The sequence below is a fragment of the Sarcophilus harrisii genome, chromosome 4, assembly GCF_902635505.1.
Source record: "Sarcophilus harrisii chromosome 4, mSarHar1.11, whole genome shotgun sequence".
Lineage (NCBI taxonomy): Eukaryota > Metazoa > Chordata > Mammalia > Dasyuromorphia > Dasyuridae > Sarcophilus > Sarcophilus harrisii.
In genome coordinates, this window is record NC_045429.1 from 328,560,663 (window position 1) to 328,585,405 (window position 24,743).

A 24,743-nucleotide genomic window follows, 5' to 3' on the forward strand; every position below is an offset into this window, starting at 1 on the left:
ATGGATCAGAGGGCCTGGATTTGAATACTAGCTTTATTACCTCCTATTATATGACATTGAAGCAGTCACTTTAATTCTTAGTGCCTTGTGTTTAACTTATTTCAGATTGCTTGCTGTCGTGGAGAGGGGAAAGGGGGGAGAGAGGGAGAAAAACTTGGAATACAAGGTTTTCTTTTTTTAAGCTTTTTATTTTCAAAACATATGCACGGATAATTTTTCAACACTGACCCTTGAATAACCTTGTGTTTCAGATTTTCTCCTCGTTCCCCTCACCCCCTTCCCTAGATGGCAAGCAATCCAATATATGTTATACATATTAAAATATATGTTAAATCCAACATGTGTAAACAGATCTATGTAATTCTCTTATTGCACAAGAAAAATCAGATCAAAAAGGAAAGTAAAAGAGTAAGAAAACAAAATGCAAGCGATCAACAACAAAAAGAGTGAGAATGCTATGTTGTGATCCACATTCAGTTCCCACAATTTTCTCTCTGGATGTAGATGATTCTCTTCATCACAAGATCATTGGAACTGGTCTGAATTATCTCATTGTTGGAAAGAGTCCCGTTCATTAGAATTCATTGTCCTGTAATATTGGTGTTGCCAGAATACAAGGTTTTTCAAAGGTTAATGTTAAAAACTATCTTTGCACATATTTGGAAAAATAAAATACATCCAACAAATAAATAACATGAATGAATTGATGAATAAATGAAATCTGTTCTCCCCCCAAAATAAAATCTCTTCATTCCCCCTCCAAAAAAATGATCAGTATCTTTCACATCTGTAAAATAAGAAGTATGGCCTTGGAGATTCTTCAAAGTCCCCAAGAGATATCTATCCTATGATACTTGAAGACCCTTTCACCTTCCCCCATAACCCAGGTTCTCCCCTAGCCTCATCTCATTGCCTCATTATCAGCCTAGCCTTTTTCTTCTGTCCCTTTAGTACCCTCCAAGCTCCCCTTTGCCTCTCTAGCTTCCCCAAATTCCCCCTTTATACTCATAATGTCATTGATCCCTTTTGAGAATGAAGGATCAATAACAACACCCTACAGATCAATGAAGGGGGAGGTTGGGGTGGGAAGTTGGTTCTTCAGTGATGTTCTGTTCTTTCTGACCCCATTTGAGATTTTCTTGGCAAAGACACTGGAGTGGTTTGCCATTTCCTTCTCCAGCTCATTTTACAGATGAGGAAATTGAGGCAAATAGGGTGAAATGACTTGCCCAGGGTCACACAGCAAGTGGTTTGCCATTTCTTTCTTTAATTTTTTTTTTTTACAGATGAGGAAATTGAGGCAAAAAGGACAAAGTGACTTACCCGGTGTACACAACTAGGAAGTGTCTGAGGTTGAGTTTGAACTTCTTAGATGAATTCCTTACTCCAGGATTGATACTCTATGCACTGGGCCTTCAGCAGCGCCTGGAGTAGGATAATGTGCCTGTTAAGCCTGTTTGCCATTGGATATTGGAAAGAGGCCCAGAGCTTGGGTTTCCTCTCCATCCCCACCCCAAGAGAGTACGGCAATTATACAGAGGAGCAACCCCACAAATAGCTCCTATTCTAAGATCTTACAGAGGGACATTTCCCATCCTCATCATTTCCCATCTGAAATGGGGCTAGTGTGGGTATGCAGGGACCCCCTACAGGGGAGGGTGCTCTTGTCCTAATGTATTCTTGGAGTCTCCTCTCAAGCAGGAGAAGAACGAGGGTTTCTCTAAAACTTCCCTCTTTGTTGGTAGTTCCTTTGGCTGAGATGCACAGCAGGTGTCTCCCCCTCCCCTGCTCCTCACTCCATCCTAACCCCTCCCTATCCTCCTTAGTGATGTTAATTTAACAGCAGCTGGTGATTAAAACCATCAGTTGGGCGGATGGTAAGTGATCAACATTGCTGACATAGTTGCTAATCCCCAGGAAATATGTTTTTAATAATCAATGGAAGGGTCAGGGTGGGTGGTCCTGGGAGTGTGGGGGACTTGTCCTCCCCACCCCATCTCCACTGCCCTCTGATATAATGCTTGCTTCTGGCAGGGCACTCTGCAGGGGGATGGGGGGAGAGACCCCCCAAGAGAGAGCTGGCCACTTGAGCAGCAGACAAAATGCCAAGGCCTGGCCCACGTCTGGTGGCCTGGGAATAGCAGAAGAGGGGCAAGGCTCTGCCAAGGGTATGGCTGGTGTGTCCCTGGTCAGAGGCTAAGTGCTATTTGAGGCTAAGCCAAAGTCTAAGGGCTTTCATTTTGTAGAAGGATTAATTCTGATCCAGATAATTGCTTCCAACATTTCCAAATGCCCTGAGTTAGCAGGTAAATCCCCTCAAAAATGAGGGGCTAAGTGCCAGGTAGAGACCTAAGTATCAAGGGGAACTTAATGCCAGTGGTTCTCTACTTCTCTCCACTCATGTCATTCTTACACATGAAACCTCTAGCTGTCACCAGAATCCTAGTGATTCTAAGTCAAGGATACATTGAGATGATGGTTTTCACCTCCCTCTTTTCCTTTCTTCATGTCCTCCTTCCTTTCTTCTTTCTTCCTTTCCTTCCTCCTTTCCTCCCTTTTTTCTTCCTTCTTTCCTTTCTGTCTTTCTTTCTTCCTCCCTTCCTTTTTCCGTTCCTTCCTTCTTTTCTCTCTTCCCTTCTGTCTTTCTTTCTCCCTTCCTTCCTTCTTTTCTCTATTCCTTTCCTTCCTTCCTTCCCTCCTTCCTTCCTTCTTTCCTTTCTTTCTTTCTCTTCCTTCTTCCCTTCCTTTTCTCCTTTCTTCCCCTCTTTCTTTCCTTCCTGCTACCATTAAGAGAATCCAGAAGAGATTGAGATCACTGTGGAGAAGGGAAGTGGTCAGGGCCTTTGTGGAAAAAGTAGACCTTGGATTGAATTTCGAAGGATGGGCAGACTTTTGATTGCTGGAGAGGAGAACGGAGATGAGACAGAATAGGACGGGGGGTGGAGACCCCCAGCATAAGCAAAAATGGAGGCAAAAATGCACAAGGCCAGCAATGAACAAGGTTAGTGTTAGAATAGTGAAGAGACCTGTGTGAGCCCATCAGGGCCATTGAACTTAATAAACTTGAATAGGGCAGGGACCGCATTTTATCACAATTTATACACAATTCTCTTCAGTGTGGGTGCTCCATCAATGTTTCCCACTATCATTACCCAAATCGCAACCAGTACCAACGTCACCATCGTCACTATGGCTATCACCAGGACCTTCAGGATCACCTGTCCAGCACCTTCCACCCCAAAATACCTGGTATATACTTTTGTGTACTTACATGTTGTCTCTCTCCCAAAAAAGACTAAGTTTCTTGAAGCCAGTGATTGTTTCAGTTTGTCTTTGTATCTCCAGGGCCTAACAAAGTGCCTGGCACATAGAAAGATAATTGACTGTTCATCAATAACTCATTAATTGTCAATTACTATCATCACCCCATGTAACATTTTCTGAGTGTGCTGTGCCTGTTAGCAGCTGTTGCTTCTCTTGTTTCACATCCTCATCTTCCGTCTCTCTGACATCATGTCTCAACAACTTCATTCTCTGAAGAAGAGGTGGCCCTGCTTGTTGCCAAGTCCAATCCATCTGTCAGCACTTTTGATCCCATTACCCTTCCATTTTCTCTATCTAATGTCCCCATTTTCTCCCTCTAATCTCCAATTTCTTTTTATTTACTGGTTTTTCTCCTGTTGCCTACAAACATGCCCATGTCTCATTAAAAAAATTCACTAGATCCAACCATCCCCCTGTCATCCTATCTCTCTCTTCTTCTCACTCTTTGAAAAACTATCTCCTCAAAGTCTGCTTTTTTCTCCTCTCCCTTTGTAGTCTGGCTTCCATCCTCATCATTCCAATGAAACTGCTCTTTCCAAAGTTAATGATCTCTTATCTGCTAGGAAGAAGAGCCTTTTCTTAATCTTCATCCTTCTTGACTTTTCTTTAGCATTCAACATTGTTGAATCACTGTCTCCGGTTACTCTCTGGGTTTTCATGACATTATTCCCTTTTGATTCTTCTCTCTGATTGTTCACTTCCCCACTTTCCACTGTTGGATTGTCTTCTATATCATAAACTACCAACTGTAGGTATCTTCCCAAGCTCATTGCTGGTCTTGTACTGGAAATAAATGGACTCCATTTTCCCACCATCCTTGGGAGTCCTGCCTCATCACTTCTCCACTAAGAATCTATAATTTTAAATCACCCTGGTGTGGGGGCTCTAGAAAGCAGGACACAACACATAAGTAACTTAGAACTCAATTCAAAACTGAACTCATTATCTTTAACCAAACCTACATCTCTCTTGAATATCTCTTTTACTGTTGAAATTCTACCATCCTCCCAATCATTCAGGTTCAAAACCTCAGTGTCATCCTCAGCTCCTAACACACCTCACAGAGCTAATCAGGTACTAAATATCGGTATTTCTATCTCCTCAACATCTCTCATGTTAGTCTCTAAATTCACAGCTACTGCCTTTGAACAGAACTTTATTAATGTCCCTGAACTATTGCAGTAGCCTCCCACTTGGTTTCTCTAAATTGTTTCTCCCCTTTCCAACTTACCCTCCAGTTTCCAGAGTTAGCAATTTCAACTCTACAAGATCCTCTGTTTTTGAATCCCTGTCCCCCGCCCCATCATAACTTGCTAATCTCTTGCCAAACCTCAGCCCTGGATTATTCCCAACATCCATCCTCTCCATTCCTATCCCCTAGATTGCAGAATACAGCTGTAGGAAGTTACACAATCTAAATTCACATAATTTCATCCACATATAAAAGGTCAATTAGAGGAGTAAAGAAGAAATTACCTTTCAGGTCTATGATAAACAGGATTATATAAGATAGAATGAATAATACTGATTATATATAATATTCAAAAGTTGCCACCCAAACAAATCTAATGAGAAAAAGGAAACAGGTAAATGGAGGGGGGGAAAATCAACTTTACATGAAATTTCTCTGGTAAGAGCTCATACCCTAGAAGGAACTTATTCAAATTTATAAAAGTAAGAGTAGATAATGATCAAAGGATATGAATAAGAAGCTTTCACAAGAAGCTATATATTCTCCTTTACATTTCAAGCACCTATGTATAAAATGCTCTAAGTCCTTACTAATTAGAGACATGCAAATTAAAGGAACTCTGAGATTTCACCTCATATCCATCAGACTGTCAAAAATGACAAATATTGGAAAGTTGTGGGGAAAACAGGTATAGCAGATACTGTTGGTAGAGCTATGAATTGATTGGTCCAATTATTCTGTAAAGTAATTTGGAACAGAAGAAATTACTTCTGTTGTATATACTCTTTGACCCAGTTATAGCATTAATAGGCTCATATCCCAGAGATCAAAGAAAGAGGAAAAAGGCCTTATATGGGAAAATTAGAAAATTGAAATAGAAATTCCCTTTCTAATAGAGAATAGTCAAAAATTACGGTGTGAATGTAATGAAATGTATTGTGCCATAAAAAAATAATGAAATAATAGTTTTGGAGGAAAATGGAAAGATCTCTATGAACTATTGCTGAATAAAATGAACAGAGGAAGACAATTTTATACAATAGTAACAACCTTGTAGAGAAAAATAATTTTGAAAGACTTAAGTACTCAGATCAATGCAATGATAAATCACACAAATCCCAAAGACTGAAGGTGAAACATATTACTCACCTCCTGTCAGGCAATGAACTTTAAATGCAGAGACAGACATGACATGTCAGTGTGGGGATTTATTTTGCTCGACTATGAATGTTTATAATTAAGGTTTTTGGGGGGGAGATTTTTATTGTCTATTTGAGTGGAAGAACTAATAGCCCAGGAGATTATAAATCTATATAAAAATTAATTGATTAATTAAAAAATATAAGTGAAAATCAATTCATGTTATTCTACTTCACCTAGGTCCTCACTGAAGGTAGACAGTCCTTTTATTCTTTCCTAACTGATCCCCTAGCTCACTTGCACAAAAACTTGTGCAAACTTCTCTTTTATCCCCAAGCCTTTTTTATTTTTAATTGGGCATTTGCTTTTATTATTTTTTGAAGGTTACATATATATATGTATATATATATATATCTTTTTATTTACAAGTTATATATATGGGTAACTTTATAGCATTGACAATTGACAAACCTTTTGTTCCCATTTTTCCCCTCCTTCTCCCCACCCCTTCCCCCAGATGGCAGGTTGACCAATACATGTTAAATATGTTAAAGTACAAATTAAATACAATATAAGTATACATGTCCAAACCGTTATTTTGCTGTACAAAAAGAATCAGACTCTGAAATAGTGTACAAATAGCCTGTGAAGGAAATCAAAAATGCAGGCAGACAAAAATAGAGGGATTGGGAATTCTACATAGTGGTTCAGAGTCATCTCCCAGAGTTCTTTCGCTGGGTGTAGCTGATTCAGTTCATTACTGCTCCATTGGAACCGATTTGGTTCATCTTTGTTGAAGAGGGCCAGGTCCATCAGAATTGATCATCATATAGTATTGTTGTTGAAGTATATAGTGATCTCCTGGTCCTGTCCCCAAGCCTTTTACAATGATTCTTCCCACCTCTCTCCAAGAATCTTATCTCTTACTTTTCTGGGAAGTTGAGGCCATCAGATGTGAGCTTTTTCTTTTCCTCTTCTCTTCATCTCATTTCTTTTAACCAACTTTCCCTTCATTTTCCCCAATCTCTGACAAAGAAGGGAGCCTTCTCCTTGTCTAAATCAATCCCACTATATATGCGTTCTTTCCTGTTTTCTCCAACGGAATGAACCCTCTCTCTGTCTATTGCTTCCAATCTATTCTGTATATATCTTGTATGTACACTATACTGTGGTCTATTGAGTGTGCAATAGTGTACATACCTTAATTAAAAACACTTTATTGGTAAAAAAAAAAAAGAAATGCTAACAATCATTTTGAACCTTCAGTGAGTTGTAATATTTAGGCTGTTGAAAAAGTTGTAATCTTTAGATTGCCTCAGTGTTGTAGGCTGCTGACTGAACAGGGTGGTGCTTGCTGAAGGTTGGGGTAACTGTGGCAATTTCTTAAAGTAAGACAACAATGAAATTTTCCACATAAACCTAACCCTTCCTTTCATTTGAATATTTAAAGGTTATTGTTTTTGGTTGGTGTTTAGTCATTTTTCAGTCATGTCCAATTCTTCATGACTCCATTTGGAGTTTTCTTGGCAAAGATACTAGAGTGGTTTTCCATTTCCTTCTCCAGCTCATTTTACAAATGAGGAAACTGAGGCAAACGGGTGAAATGACTTGCCCACAACTAGAAAGTATCTGAGGCCAGATTTGAACTCAGTCAGATGAGTATTTCTGGCCCCAGACCTTATTGTTCTATTCCATTGAACTAACTAGCAGCCCAAAGAGGACATTTTAGGGTTATTAATTGACCAAATTTCAATATTGTTGAATTTTGGGGAGTAAGGAAGCCAGAATGGGGGGAGAGAGAGAAAGGGAGAGAAAAAGAGAGACAGGGAGAGAGAGAGAGAAAGAGAGAGAGAGAGAAAGAAAGTGAGGGAGAGAAAGAGGGGGAGAGAGAACAGACAGACAGAAAGAGGGAGGGAGGGGGCAAGGGAAAGACAGAGAAAGAGAGAAAGAGATGGGGGGAAGGCCTGGTTGGTAAACAACATTTATCTGTTAGCTATCTTATATGTGAGTGGTTTGTAGTGCCCCAAAACAGTTAAAATGATATCAAAGATCACTAATCACAGATCACCATAACATAATAATAATGAAAAAGTTTCAAATAGTGCAAGAACTACCAAAATATGACACAGAGACACGATGTGAGCACATGCTATTTGAAAAAAAATGGCACAAATAGACTTGTTCTACATAGGATTGTTCCAAACCTTCAATTTGTTGTTTTTTAAAGCAATATCTGAGAAGTGCAGTAAAACAAAGTCTACTTGTGTAGTGATTAGGGGGACCTGTAAAAATAACAGCAAAATACCTGCTGTAAGTGTGCCCTTAAAGTCCAAACTTCCTTTGTGAATAGGGATGGGAAATCTACTGTCCACTCTCAAATTATGCCTAACCATAAATTTTGAGATGTCAGAGAGATGTCCCCTAAGTTCTAGGCAGTGAATAATATATATAAGTAAAATCTTCATGTTATTTATATAAATAAAACAACATGATATATAATAATATAGTATTATGTGTATAGTGATTTCTCTGTGCTAATCACTATGCCAAGAGCTTTGAAAGTATTATTTAATTTGGTTCTCACATCAAACCTGGGAGACAGGTACTATTATTACCCTCATTTTACAATTAAAGAGACAATTTGAGCCAACAGAAGTTATAGGCTTTGCCCAGGGTCTCACTGCTGGTAAATATCTGAGCTGCTGGACTCGGATTTTTCTGACTTTAGATCCAGTGCTCTCTCCCCGGAGCCATCTTGGTGCTTGGTGAATGCCCTGCTAGGTTGGCTTTCTGGGTCCTGAAAAGGGACAGGAGATGTCAGGATGTCTGTGTCCATGCTCAGACTCTCAGCCTGGTAAAACCCAGCACAACATCCCATTCTAGCCCCCACCCCTAAAGGCAAACAGACACAGCATCTGGGAGCAAATGGCTCTTTCTATCAGTCATCAGGGATGATGGCTTCCAACCCTAGAATGAGGCTATGGAAACTAGTTGAGAAAGGGATACGGATGGAGGGGAAAAAACTGAGCTGACAAACCAGGATTTAGGAGAAGAAGAATTGGGCATGATGAGCTTTCTGAACAAATGGGGCTGCCGATAGAAGGCCAGGAAGGATGTGCTTCAGGGAGAGAGAGTGTGAGGATAAATGAGGGAGGGAGCAGAAAGGGGCCACCTGGGGGGAGGAGCAAACAGGGGTCCTAGGAGGGAAAGGCATTTGAAATGGTGGGAGATCAGAGATGGAGGAAGGAGGGGCTAGGAGGAAGATCCCTAGTTCTAGGAAGTAGAAACAGTGGAATTGGGAGGACGGAAGTCAAAGATTTCTGAGAGAAAGGGGTCAACCACCTAAGAAAGGGTCTCCCTCACACTCACCCCTACCCCCATCTCACCTCCAGGGGGTTCAGGTTACCGACAGTGTTTCCTATTACAGGCTTTAGGTCCCTGTAGATCCCCCAGTCCCCTCCCTTTCCTCCTCCCCTTCTTCCCTGGGGAGGGACAAACACACTTGATATATGAAGTGTTTCCACCAAGACGCTTGGGAATCCTACAAAGGCTCCTGTGTGCAAACCCTGGCCCCACTCCTCCCCTCCCCCCTCCAACACCCCCCTCCCTTGCTTCCTCCCTCTGTCTGGGAGTCTAAGAATGCCTCATTTCCCTGGGAGAGCTAAGGGAGAATTTGAACTAAAATGTGGGGGTTGGGGGAAAGGGGAGAGATCCTCTTCCCCAGACCCTGGCCCTGCCCCAAAGAGGGTAAGGAACCAGAGGTAGTAATATATGGGCTTCATTAGCCCGTTAAAGGCAGGGGAGGTGAGGGGTTAGAAGCAGCCATGCAATGTTTGCCTATAACTTCCCCATCTTGCTCCCCCTTCCACCACCTCCTCCATCCCACTCCCCATACTCTCTCCATCACTTCTCAGGGATACAGATCCCCACCCTCTGTTAGTAATGGAGCCTTTTGTATGGGACCCCAAAGAGAGAGAGCCTTGGGCCTAAGACCTAAAAGAGGAATTGGAAGTGTCTCATTCCCAAGGACTATTATTAGGATGTGTGCAGGAAATGAAGAAGAGGGTTCTGTATTCTCAGGAACTCTTTCCATAAGGACAGCTGGATCGTCTGGTTCCAAGAGAGACCCGAGTCAAGAGGGCCCATGAGGACACAATTCTCCATCCAGATATCCCACCTTCCTCCCTCCCATAAGCAGGGGAGGAAGGGAAGACTCAATGTACCTCCATGGGTGGTCTCTCTAAACCAGCTTCTTTGTGCCCGTTTCCACCCTTACTGTGCCTCCCCATGAGGGCCAAGAAGGCTCCTGGCCACATTAGACATTCACGCTGCCATCTTCCACAAGAGCTTTTTGTGGACTACTCACTCTGGGTGATGATACTGTGAATTCCCTTGTTAAAAATCAGAGGAAAAATTCAATTGACTAAAATAAACCGTGTGTGTGTGTGTGTGTGTGTGTGTGTGTGTGTGTGAGAGAGAGAGAGAGAGAGAGAGAGAGAGAGAGAGAGAGAGAGAGAGAGACAGAGAGAGAGATAGACCCAGAGACTGAGACAGACAGAGAGACAGAGAGAGAAAGACAGAGAGACAGAGAGAGAGAGAGAGACAGACAGACACAGACACAGAGAGAGAAAGAGACAGACAGACAGAGACAGAGAGAGACAGAGAGAGAGACAGAGACACAGAGAGAGAGACAGAGAGAGAGACAGAGAGACAGACACAGAGAGAGAGAGAGACAGAGACACAGAGACAGAGACAGAGACACAGAGAGAGAGAGGGAGACAGAGAGACAGAGAGAGAAAGAGAAAGACAGAGACAGAGAGACAGACAGAAAGAGAAAGAGAGAGACAGAGAGAGAGGAAGACAGAGACAGAGAGAAAGACAGAGACAGAGAGAGACAGAGAGACAGAGACAGAGACAGAGAGAGGATAAACATTTGTGTAAATAAGCATGCTCTGAGTGTATATTCTCTATATGTGGGTACGTGGATCCACACACTTATACAAGCGCCTGGGCATGAAAGTTTGAGAGAAGACCACAAACAAAAGTAAGGCTCCTATTTTAACATGTGACAGGATATGTGTTTGTATGTCCACATGTGTGGGTGACTGCATGTCAAACACACTCTCCTCCCCCAGGACTGGGACATAGCAGGAAGGGTCAGACGATGTCTGAGACACTTTTCATATGTCAGGAAAACCAGTCTCCCCTTTCAGGAAGCCTTCCCAAGGAAAATAAACCAGCCCCAGATCCTGAGGGGGGTAGGGAGGGGAAAAAAGGGGAGAGGGAGCTGGACTGAGAGGGGAGGGGGAAGGAGAAGATGTGGGGAAGGAGCTGGGCAAGGGGGAGGGGATGCCGAGGAAGAGAGGCCTCAGGAAATCACCCCCCCAAAAACACAGCCCCTTAGAGCAGTCCACCACTTAAACTGCTGTTCCACCTTCCTTTCGGTACCTCCTTTGTCCCCCTGCCTTGTCCTCAACCCCAGTCTCTCCAGGTTCCTCTCCTCATCATCTGCATCTCTTCCTTTCTCCCTCTCATCCCTAATTTTCCTCCTACCATGTTTCCTTCTCCCTTTCCTTTACTCCAAGAAGTCCTTCCATTTCATTTTCCTTGCCCCCAGCTTTCTGAGCTTACCTCCTCACAAATATTCAGGTTTTCATCTCCCCTCTCTGATACCCTCTACAGAAAGAGAGATGGAGGAGGAGAAATTCTATAAGCAGGTGGCAGTAACAGATCCCAGGGGAACTCATTTTTAACCTCTGAACTTCAATGCTATCCTGAACCGGGAGTCCTTAGTCTGGAGCCCAAAATATAGAATGATCTGTTAATAGCCTACTGTGTTGTATAAAAGAGATTTGAAAAAAGGGAGTTGTTCATACTTGGGCGGGGGGAGAGAGAGAGACAGACAGAAATAGAGACAAAGAGAGAAACATAGACAAAGACAGCAGAAAAAAAAGAGAGAGGGGGAAAAGCGAGAGAAAGAAAGTGAGAGAGACAGAGAAAAAAGAGAGAGAAGGGGGAGAGAGCAGAAAAGAGAGAGACAGAGACAGAGAAAAAAGAGAGAGAAGGGGGAAAGAGTGGAAAAGAGAGAGAGACAGAGACAGAGAGAGGGAAAGAGACAAGAGAAAGAGAGAAAGAGACAGAGAGACAGAGTCAGACAGAGAGAGAGACAGAGACAGAGAGAGAATGTGTTAAATATTTACTATATGGCTTCCCTATAGTTTACAAATAAAAATAAGATAATTCCTGTCTTCTAGGAGCTAACATTCTAATAAGGGAAGATCACATAAAAGGGAACTGAAAAAGGGAACTGTTGAAGGAGATGAGCATCAACGTGGCATAAGTATGGACTGGAACTCCCATGGACACCTGGATCCTTAAGGCCCAAATGGGCCTTTCAAGGGTCTAAGGTAGTCCCATAGATTCAATTTTCCAATGGAGAAAGGGTATAAATGGACATGGATGTAGACAGGATGACCGAGAGATGGTGGGATGGGAAATCAGATCATTTCAGTGCCAGGTATGTATATGTTGGAGGAAGGAGGTTGGGTTTCAATAATTGCTGGTTGACAAAAGAAAATCAGAGGTTATATGTGTCTGTTCATATGCACATGTGTATGTGAGCATATAAATTTCTGTGTAATTATAGATGGATTATATATATATATATATATATATTTATATATGCTTTAAAACTGGAAAATATAGGTATATATTTTTAAATGTATGTGAGTACATGTGTATATTCATATGATTTGAGAAATGAATATGTGTGTATATGTGTGTGTGTGTGTGTGTATTTGGAGGAGATAAAAAGAACTGAAGTAAATAGAGTGAAGTCACAACTAGTAAGTATCTGACACCAGATTTGAACTCAGGTCTCCTGGATTTCAGACTTGGTATTCTATCCCTCATACTGCCAAGCTGCCCAAATTAAATACAGATAAAATAGGTATGTATGTGTGGCTAACATGTTATATATATTAAATAGATATACAGATATATCCTATCAATTAAATATCATGTATACAATTATATATAACATATATAGATATGTGTGGGACTATAAAAGATAAATAAGATAGATATTTATCTAATTAATTGAATATTACATATAATTTTATATGTAATATAATATATAGTAGACACTCATATATCTTACCTATATATATAATTTGTAAATTGATAAATTATATATGTTAGGAAACATGTTTAAAATCTTTTATACTAGGGGTGTATACATATACATTTATGTGATATACGTGTGTACACAAGCACACATGATGGTTAGTGCACAAATGGCATGGAAATATTCCTGGAATGTAGCCCACTCCTGTCTAAGGGAAGCTTCAATTTCTGCCTTAAGGGGAGTGGGAAAGGGCTGTGGCTTGCCTATCTCCAAAAGGGGTACTGGACTATATGACATCTATCCAACATGTCTCAAATATCCATCTAGTCTATGGATATGAGGTTTAAGATAAAAGGGATACAATCCCTCACCACTCTTAATGGGGAAGTGAGCCCTTAGCTTCCACAGGCCAGTTTAGCCCCTTTCTATCAGACAGCTTACCACAAATCACAGGCAAATGCATTTATCTAAACAATACATAATCCATAATAATCCATAATAAACAATACATAATAAATAAAAACAATATCATAAAAAATACATATATATAGGGTAAATTGAAATAATCTCAGAAGGAAGGCAGTAAGATTAAAAAATACTGGGAATGACTTTTTTCTGTAGCAATTTATTTATTTTTTTAAAAATACACATTGCTTTATGAATCATGCTGGGAGAAAAAAAAAAGCAGAGCAAAAGGGAAAAATTATAGGAGAAATTTAAAAACCAGTAAAAAGAAGTGACCCTTACATTCAGTCTCTTTAGTTCTTTTTCTGGATGCAGATGGCATTTTCTGTCCAAATTCTATGGGAATTGCTTTGGGTCACTGAACCGCTAAGAAGAACTAAATCTTTCTTTTTTTTTTTTTTTTTTTTTTTATTTAATAGCCTTTTATTTACAGGATATATACATGGGTAACTTTACAGCATTAACAATTGCCAAACCTCTTGTTCCAATTTTTCACCTCTTACCCCCCCACCCCCTCCCCTAAATGTCAGGATGACCAGTAGATGTTAAAATATATTAAAATAACTTAGATACACAATAAGTATACATGACCAAAACATTATTTTGCTGTACAAAAAGAATCAGACTCTGAATTATTGTACAATTAGCTTGTGAAGGAAATCAAAAATGCAGGTAGAATTAAATCTTTCATAGTTGATCATCACACCTTCTTGCTATTATTATGTATAATGTATTACTGGTTCTGTTTGTTTCACTCAGCATCAGTTCGTGTAAATCTTTCTAAAAATCAGTTTCTTATAGTCATTTTTTATAGAACAATAATATTCCATTTGGAAATGACTTCTTACAGAATGTGGGATATTAGTTGAGACTTGAAGGAAACCAGGGAAGTGAGGTGGGAGAGATAGGAAGAAGAGTGTTGCAAACAAAGGAGACAACCAGTGCTAATATCCAGAATTTGGAGATGGAGTCTCATTTTCTAGGATCAGCAAGGAAACCCGCATTACTAGATTGCCGAGTACTAGGAGAGAAATAAGATTAAAGAATAAAAATTAAAGAAGCCATGCCAAGACAAAGCTTTGGGGGAATGCCCATAGTTAGGGGGTATGGTATGGATAATGATCAGGCAAAGAAGATTGAAAAGGAACAGCCAGATGGGTCAAAAGAAAATAGGACAACCCAGAGAGAGGATCCAGGAGTGTCAATAGTGTCAAATGCTACAAAGAGAGATGAGGATTGAGGAAATGTCATTAGATTTTACAATTAAGAGATCATCAGCTACTTTGAATAGAACAATTCCTGTTAAGGGAGGAGTCAGTGAAAACCAGGAGATTGAAAACCTGAGAGCCTGGATGAGCAGAATGCTCTCAAAATAACTTGGAAAGATCTCCATGAACTCAAGCAAAATGAAATGTATTGTGTACAAAGTAATAGCAATGTTATGGGATGATCAGCTGTAAATGACTTTGCTATTCTCAGCAAATGATCCACAATTTATGATGAAAAATGCTATCCATTCCCAGAGAAAGAATTGATTGTACCTAAATACAGCATATTCTTTTTTTTTCTACTTTATTTTTCTTGAGGGTTTTTTTGGGGAGTGGGGGTGGGGAAGGATCTATGTTTTCTTTCCCAACATGACTTTTATGGAAATGTTTTGCATAACTTCACATGTGACTTTTTAATGGGGTGTAGGGTAGGGAGAAAGGAAGAGAATCTGGAACTCAAAGTTTTATAAAAAAACAAATTTAAAATTATAACTGAGGAAAATAAAAATATTGAATAAAATATTTTTTAAAAAGAAAAGAAAAGAAAAAAACCTGAGAATCTGGAAGGATTGACAGAATTAAAGAAGTTCAGAAAGCAGGCATGTTTTTTGGGGGGAGGGGCGGATAATGTAATGAGATGTGATGTGGATTGCAGTTTACCATGCCTGTGTGACTCATTCTTTCTCACTAATAAGTCAGTGATGATATAAAGATATCTCAGTGGCTGCTGCCCTTGGATTGTAGAGTCTACCTGCAAAGGGGAAGCTTTGCCACATAATCATCTGGGAGGAAGGTTGAGAGGAAACTTTGGGAAAAGAATTCAGAGATTTCCTTGTACAAATGTGAGATCAGTCCTAGACCCCATTGCAAGGTTATAATCACCAAAGGAGAGCAGCTGCTGGAGGGGTTGGTTGAAAAGGGTAATGTAGTGTAGTTAGAGACAAGCCTTACTTTGGTTATCTCAGAAAGAGTGGGATTGTGACCCATTCTCCTACCCTCCAATTGGTTAATTACTTATATCCTGTCTCTCAGATTAGGCTCAAATAGCCTCAGGAAGAGCCCCACTGGGTTTGGGGCTGGACACACACACACACACACACACACACACACACACACACACTTTTTGGTGGAAAAAGAGGGAGTAATACGTGATAGGCAGGGATAAGGACAGGTTGTAATTATACATTAAGCTATTCAAGTTTAATTTTGTATTAAGACTTTTGGAAACCCTGTATTATCTTCCCAGATACCTGCCTCCCCCAAACTGAACTTTCTTCAAGAGGTTCCATCTCCCTAGACAGTCCCATCTTATTTCCAGTCTTCCAGATTCTCAATTTCCTTGTTCTCCTTAACTCATCAATTGAAACTACTCTCTCCAAAGCTATCAGTGATCTCTTTATTGCAAAATCTGGTGACTTTTTCTCAATCTTCTTGACCTTTGCCTTCGTTTCCTCAACGGTCAAATGCAGATAAAAATAGCACTTATGTGCCAGGATTGTTGTAAGGATCAAATCAGATATTTGTGAAGCACTAGACAGTATTAAGAAATGTTTATTCCCTCCTCCAATACCATATCACCAAAAGCCTATTAGTTATTCTGAGCTATACTGCCTACAGTTATCTCAAAGTGAACATATCTAAAACGGCCCTCATCTTCTCCACATCCACTTCTCACCACACTCCAGCTCTAAACTCTCCCTTCTTCTTTAATTCCCTATTGTTGTTCTTTGTTTTCAAAGAGAACCAAGATTACTGAGGACTAATTCCTTATTACTGTTAAGAGAACCACTATCTTTCCAGTTACCACCAGTTCAGTGATTTCCTTCCTTTCTTACTCCATATATCCAATCTCTTTTAAAATCTTCTTTTCTGCCTTCACAGTATCCATCACAGCTCCCCCATTGTCTCTACCCACTCAGTTTCCTCTCCAGGCACTCATCATTTCTTACCCATAATATTGCAATAGCCACTTAATTGGTGTCCCTGATTCAAGTGTCTCCTTTCTTCAATATATCCTCTCTACACAGCTGCCAATAATTTCCCCAAAGTATGACCCATGTTACTCCTCTACTCAGTAAATTCCAATGGCTTCCCAGTGATTCTAGATCAAATATTGTCAGCTCTTTTTTCTCATCCTTTTAATATTTTTATATGTTTTATTTTACAAAAGTATTAGCACAATAATATGCATCCATAATTTTCAAATGGACAAATATACATATAATATAATACATGATCAAAAATGTCTTACTGATTTGGACGTGTGATCAAGATGTGTGCTCTGGAACATAATTTTGTGAAGTGGGGAGGGTAAAGAGGAAGTATTTATGAAAATGTGTGATCTTGCCCATCAATTGGGAAATGGCTGAACAAATCCTGGTATATGAAGGTGATGGGAATATTATTGTTTTATAAAAGATGATGGACAAGCTGATTTTAGAAAGGCATCAGACATGAACTGATGCTGAGCAAAAGAAGCAGAATCAGGAATACATTGTATACAATAGTAGCAAGAATGTATAATGATCAACTATGAAAGACTTGGTTCTTCTCAGTGGTTCTGTGATTCAAAGCAATCCCAATAGACTTTGGACAGAAAATGGCATCTGCAACCAGAAAAAGAACAAAAGAGACTGAATGTAAATCAGCACATGTTGTTATGTTCACTTCTTTTTACTGGTTTTTTTTAATCTCTCCCTTGTTTTATCCCTTTTGCTCTGATTTTTCTCTCCCAACATGATTCATAAAGCAATGTATGTTAAAAATTAATTTTTTAAAATCTACTTAAAAAAAAAAGAAAATGTGTGATTTGGGAGTAATGTTAAATGTATAGCCTTTTCTCTGAGTGTCAGATTTTAATTTGGAATAGTAGAAAATTTGTTGGGTTCAAAGGAGAGGGTCTGAGGATACCCAAGTTTAAATCCTGAAGCTGATATTTACTAAAAAGGAAGGAAAGAAGCAAGCACTTATTAAATGACTTCTGTGTGTCAGGCATTGTTCTTTATAATGTGCTTTATAAATATTATTTAATTTATAATTATATCTTATAAATAAATAAAATATTATATATGATATAAAAATATAATAATTATAAATATTATTTCATTTGATCACCACAACAATCCTGGAAGGTAAGTCAACCAATCAATAAACATTTATTGTTAATAAAATACTATTAACAATTATTGTTTATGGATAGGGACTACTATTATTCCCATGGCAGCTAGGTGGAATAGACCATCAGGCCTGGAGACAAGAAGACTCATCTTCCTGAGTTCAAATCTGTCCTCAGACACTTATTATCTGTGCCACCCTGGATAAGTCACTTATCTTGGTTTGCCTCAGTTTCCCTATCTGTGAAATGAGGTGGAGAAGGAAATGGCAAATCACTCCATCTTTGTCAAGAAAACTCCAAAATGAGGTCATAGAGTTAGAAACAACAAAAAATAGCACATTATTCCACATTTTATAATTAAAGAAACTTAAGCAGACAGAAAGTTACAGAATTACATAGTTAAAAAGCTAACTGTGTGACCTTAGATCAGAAATAAGAATCTTCACCTTGAACAAGTCCCTACTTGATTTCTCTGGGCCTCAGTTTCCCGTTCAGTAAAATGGGAGAATTGGACTAGTCTTTAAAGTTTCTTTCATCTCTAAATCAATTTTTACCCAAGTCTAGTTAATGAAGTTGGACAAAGCCTCCCCCCCCCAAAAAAAGAGGGAGCACCTTGTCTGAGGTTAGAACATTGAATCCTTTTTCTTTCCCTTCCCTTAGTTTCTCTTCCCTAATTTCCTTCCTGTCCCACCCCACTTCAAGCTTTTTCTACCTTCTTGTTGGGGTGCTTAGAGAACTCCACCTCTTACCTTATTTTAGGGGAGCTCTCAGGAAAGGTATCATTTTCTGCTTCTGTCCTTTTGGACAGACTCTTTTATCCAGTTCTTTTCCCAGCCTTTTTTCTCATCCTTATCTTCACCCCACATACACATATTCAGCAGCTGTAGACTTGAAACAGAGGTCTAACCCTTTTGTCCTCTAGCTCAAGGAGAAATAAAAGTTCAACTTGACCCTCCTCACATCCAGACCCACCACAGACTGAAGCCAGCCCCACCCTAAATCCATCCCTCTGGTTCATTCAGGAGACTTTGCACTTAGTAGGAATTCCAGATAGGAAAACTGAGGTCTCTAAACTCAAAAGTTTCTTCGTTCAACCCCCTCCAGGCCTATCACCCCACTGTGGGTGGGATCTTGTCTCCATTCCTGCCAAGCAGCTGATTGAACCACCTGCCTACAAAGGAGGCCAAGTGGAGCTCAGATGGAGACAGGGTGGAGCACGGAGGAAATAAAAATTGCAGGGTGAGGGAGGTAGCATCAGAGGGACACTCTTACAGGAGAGCTGAGAGGGCCAGAGACATCTGCTGCTGTTCTTTGCAAGGCTTTAGGAACTGCAACCAACTTCATTAAATTCCCTTTCAAGGAAGCTTTTTTTTTTTTTTTTTTTTTTTTTTTGCGTGTACATATAAGATTTATTCTTTTTTAAAAATGTTAAACATGTTAAAAATATATGTTAAATGTGTAACATATATTGGATTGCTTGCCATCTAGGGGAGGAGGTGGAGGGACGTGGGGGAAATTTGGAACACAAGGTTTTGCAAGGGTCAGTGTTGAAAAATTATCCATGCATATGTTTTGTAAATAAAAAGCTTTAATTTAAAAAAAGAAAAAGAAAAGTAATATATGTTAAATCCAATATATGTATACATATTTATACAGTTATCATGCTGCACAAGAAAAATCAGATCAAAAAGGAAAAAAAAGAGGAGAAAGAAAACAAAATGCAAGCAAACAACAACAAAAAGAGGGAAAATGCCATGTTGTGATTCACACTTAGTTTCCATAATCCTCTCTCTGGGTGTAGATGGTTCTCTTCATTACAAAATCATTGAAACTGGCTTCAATCATTGCATTGTTGAAAAGAGCCAGGTCCATCAGAATTGATCATCGCATAATTGTTGCCATGTACAATGATCCCCTGGTTCTTCTCATTTCACCTAGCATCAGTTCACGGAAGTCTCGCCAAGCCTCTCTGAAATCATCCTGGGAAGCTTTCTTTAATACCATTATCTCCTTACTTCTCAAGTCCATTCATTCTATTACTCTGTCTCTTACATTTGCTACTTACCACTATCTTTGCCCAGGTCCCTGGTGCTGATTTTCTCTTCCCTTTCAGACCCTGGGACTCTGGAGGGCTCCCTGAGGGAAGGGAACTGCATCTCCCTCTATCAGATAACTGGGACAGGAAAAGTGCCTCTATTGCTGTATGAATTTCTGTATATTATTTATCTCAAATGCCATCTCCACCAGGAAATCTTCCCTAATGTTTCGCTGTCCCTATCCCCCATTCCCATAATAACAAACATCAGAATTCTGGTAGGATTTTGTATATAATTTTTTTTTTATTAAAGCATTTTTTTTCAACATTCACCTTTACAAAATCTTGTGTTCTAATTTTTTTCCTCCCTTCCCCCCATCCCCTCTCATAGATGGCAAGTAATCCAATATATGTTAAACATGTGCAGTTCTTCTATACATATTTCCACAAATCTGCTGCACAAGAAAAATCAGTATCAAAAAGGAAAAAATGGGAAATAAAACAAAATGTAAGCAAACAACAACAAAAAGAATGAAAACACTATGTTGTGAACCACAGTCAATTTCCATAGTCTTCTCTCCCGGTGTAGATGACTCTCTTTGTCACAAGTCTATTGAAACTGGCTTGAGTCACTTCATTGTTGAAGAGAGCCACATCAATCAGAATTGATCATCATTGTTTATAATTCTTAAATGTACTTTTCATAGTAAGAAAAATTAGAACATGTTTACATATAGCACAGAGCATTTTATAAACATTTCAATTGATGCTAACCACATCCAGAGAAAGAGCTGGTGAAGTCTGTATGAAGATTGAAGCATACTATTTTCACTTTATTTATCATAGCTTTTTTTGGTTTTATTTCTTCTTTTACAATATAACTGACATGTGGGTATATTTTACATGACTGCACATATATAACCTTGTCCTCTTGCTTGTCCTCTTAAAGTGGGAAGGAGAGGGAGGAAAGGAAAAAATTTGGAACTCAAAATTTCTAAAACATGAATGTAAAAACATTGTCTTGACATGTGATTGGAAAAAATAAAATCCCATTTAAAAATATTTCATTTGACATTTACAATTGTATAAATTAAGTATTATTATCCATATTTTATTAAGAGAAAATTAAGGCAAGTATGGTTTGAAATGACCTTCTGATTTCTTGAGGGAAAATGAAAGTTCTAATAGATCCTGCCAAGCTAGAAATACAGGACAAATGATAAATTGTTTATAAGCCTATTGTCCAAAGACCAATCTAACTATAGCCTGGGTCTTAGCTTCCTTGTAGATTATGATGTTTGGGTCTCAACAATTCTAAAATACGATCCTGTCAGTCACAGAAAAGTTGGGATGTCTATAGGAAGTAGCTTGATAAATACCACAGATCATGTTTATAATACATGAAGTATTGGGTTACTTAAACTGGAGATCTCTAGTGGCAGGGATTCCTCCAACCTACAAAAATCTTCCAGCATTTTGACTCTGGTACCATACTTTTGACTGTGGAGGGAACTTATTTAAATTCTGCCATTAATTTATCATGTCACCCTGGGCCAATCATTTTCTTTCTCAGAGCCTCAAATTTTTTCTTCTATATAATGAAAGTTTTCAATTAGATCAGAGTGTCTTACTATGTGCATGCATGTGCATGCATGCACATCCATGTGTGTGTTGTATGCGTATGTGTGTATTTGCAAGCTCTATGTGTATGTCTGTGTGACGGGACCGCTAGGTGGTCTGATGAAGCCTATGAACCCATTCTTTTTTTTTAATTCCCCCAATTATGTGTAAAGATAATTTTTAACATTCAATTTTTAAAAATTTTGAATTCCAAATTTTCTCCATCTCTCTTTTACTTTTCCTTTCTCTAAGATGGCAAGCTATTTGATACAGCTTATAAATGTGCAATCATGTAAAATGTATTTTCATACTAGTCATGTTGTGAAAGAAGAAATAGACCTATGCTTTGATCTATGTCCACATTACACAAATTCTTTCTCTGGATTTTGATAGCATTTTTCATCATGAATCCTTTGGTATTGTCTTGATGAGAATAGCTAAGTCATTTACAATTGACCATAGTATAGTATTGCTGTTACTATATATGTTGTTATGGTTCTGCTCACTTCACTTTGCATCAGTTCATGTAAATCCTTCCAGGTTTTTCTGAAATCAGGATGCACATCATTTCTTATAGCATAATAGTATTCCATTAGTATCATATAACACAACTCGTTTGGTTTTTCCTCAATTGATGGATATCCCTTCAATTTCCAATTCTTTGCCACCATTTGTTCTTTTGAGCTGCTATAAATAATTTTGTACAAATACATCCTTTTCCCTTCTTTTCCCCCTTTGGGACTCAAAGCTAGTAGTGTATTGTTGGATCAGACGGTATGCACAGTTTTAAAGCCGTTTGGACATAGTTCCAAATTGCTCTCCAGAATGATTGGGTCAATTCACAACTCCACCAAGAGTGCATTAGTGTCCCAATTTTCCCACATCTCCACCATTTATCATTTTCCTTTTCTGTCATATTAGCCAAATTGATAGGTGTGAGGTGATATCTCATAGAGTTGTTTTAATTTGTGTTTCTCTAATCAGTAGTGATTTAGGACATTTTTCCATTGGACTAATTCTCAGAAGAATGTTTTTAAATGAATAAGATAAAATATATAGGATTACAAATGAAATCAATTATATTGAAATAAAATTATCAAAATAGTCTCTAAGAACCTGTTCATCTCTAAATTCTATGATTCTCTAAAATTAGAAGTCTTGGGAATGTAGACTACTTAGGGCTGAGAAGTCATATCTCAATGGTCCTGTCCAAGACTCTGACATCACAAAAAAAGACCAGAATCAGGGAAACTTTTAGATAAAGGAGCTGCTACCACCAATTAATTGGTTGTTTTGTTTTTGTGGATCTTGTCCCCTCAAAACCCTGGAACCATCCTTAATTAGGATAAAGTAACTGAACCAACTAGAGTCAGAAGAGGGGCTTCTCTTCTTCCTACCCCTATTGGGGTGACTGAAGAGTCCAAACTCACTTCAGATACCATTTTACACTAGTCTCTTTTTACACAGGTCTCTTTACAGTACTTCTCCTGGGCATTGGCTCTGACCTTCCTTCTTTTTGTGTCCTTCTAAGGAATTCTTGGGGAGGAGGATGGCTAAAAACTGAGAGATGCTTTTTCAAGCTGAGCCTTTGGAGGCTGCAGTTATGGGAAGTCCCCATGGGCAGTGGAAAGTCCGAGGACCACGGACAGAAATGTCTTGCTCAGAGTGGGCAATCCCACAAAAAGCTAACTCCCTGGCCTCATACCACAAGACAGAGGTTCTTAGCTTTTCTGTATGTGGTGGACCCCTTAGGTACTCTAGTGAAGTTTATTTAACCCTTCTCAGAAGAATATTTTTATATACAGCAAACAAAATACATAGGATTATAAAGAAAGTCAATTATATTAAAATATAGTTATTGAGATATTAAGGGAAAAAACATTCATGAAACGCAGAACATGAAATTCAAGGAACTCAGGAAGGAAGTTTTCAGGCTTCTACAGAGTGGGGGAGCCCCATAAACGGGAGGAAGTAGCCCGTTCTAGAATGAGGTTAGTGCAGATGACTCTCTGAAGTGGACAGCGCCCTCTTTTCTGACCAGCCCCCTGGCTTTCATTCCCTCATTTATAGGGGTGCATATATTCCCACACGCACCCATGGCTCCTTGCTCATGTGGAAGTGTGTCCCTTGCCCACATGTGCAAATTAACAGTCTTACACACACATGTGCCTAAGCCATGTGCCAGGTGCAGTGCCCCCAGAACCAAATGAGTCCCTGTGTCTGAGCCAGGCTAGAACTCGAGTCTAGGGCTGGGGGCTGTCTCCCCGCACTGGAGCCCCACTCCCTATCCCTTCCCCCCAGCTTTAGTGCGCAGAGCCCTGGCTTCCCCCAGCCCCTCCCAGGGAACAAGGCTGAGATTAATAAACGGCCAGGCTCCCTCCCCTAATGGGCTCCAGCTGCACAAACATTCCCAGAATTCAGAGCCGCCTCTGTCTGGGACAACCCAGCCTCAGCCCTAGCATTCCTGGACCCCTCCGCCCCCCCCCCATCCCAACATCCCCCACCCCCCACCCCCAAGCCAGGGACAGCTGCTCCGGAACTCCAGCAACTGACAGGGGAGCAACTCCCAGTTCAGCTTTTCCAGAGGTGGGGAGGGCAATGACCTGGGGCTGGAGACCGGCAGGGGACATGTTGAAAATTGGACAGGGTGAGCAGGAGCCCACTGAGCTCAAGTGAAGGAAAAGCCCAGACATACTGCGCAGTGGGTCCCGGGAGAACCCTACTCCGGCTCATCTGAGCTGCCCCAGGAGGTCTGGAAGCTGACAATACCTAGGAGGACGTGATGGGGGGAGGGGGCAGAGAGGCAGGATTTGGAGGTGGGGGCGTCTTCCCTCCTCCTTTAAGAGATCCAGCTGTGGCTCCTCTGGAATCCGTAGCCTCGGCTGGACAAGCTTCAAATAGATCCTTATCAAGGCAAGGGAGAGAGCGAAAGAGAGAGGGATGGAGAGAGGGCCTGGGAGGGGGGGGGGGAGGGGAAGAGGGAGACAAAGCGAAACAAAAACAACAGAGAGGAAAAGGGGGAAGAAAAGTAGGGCCCCTCTATCTGCCCCCATTCTCTAGCCAGACGAGAAAAGAAAGAAATAACTTCTCCTATGAGGGAAGTCGAGTCCAGACTGTCACAAGTGGGTTGAGTTCTGCTTGTGATTAAAAACGAAGAAAAATATTCTTCCTATCCCACTGCAAGAGTATAATAGGATTCCTAAATGGTGAAGTTGGAAGAGGTCATAGAGCTTGTTTACTCCCACCCCGTTCATTTCACAAGAGCACCCAATAGTGAACAAAGAGCAGGAATTGTGACTCCAAACCCCATGCTCTTTCCCAGGCCCTGTGTTATCCTCTCAATCTGCTGAGATGACCCACAAAATGTTCTAGACTAACAACTAAGCATCAAGAGATCTAGATTCTAGTCCCAAATCTGTAACTAATTCTTTATTTTTCTCCTTTGTGAGAGTTGGGGG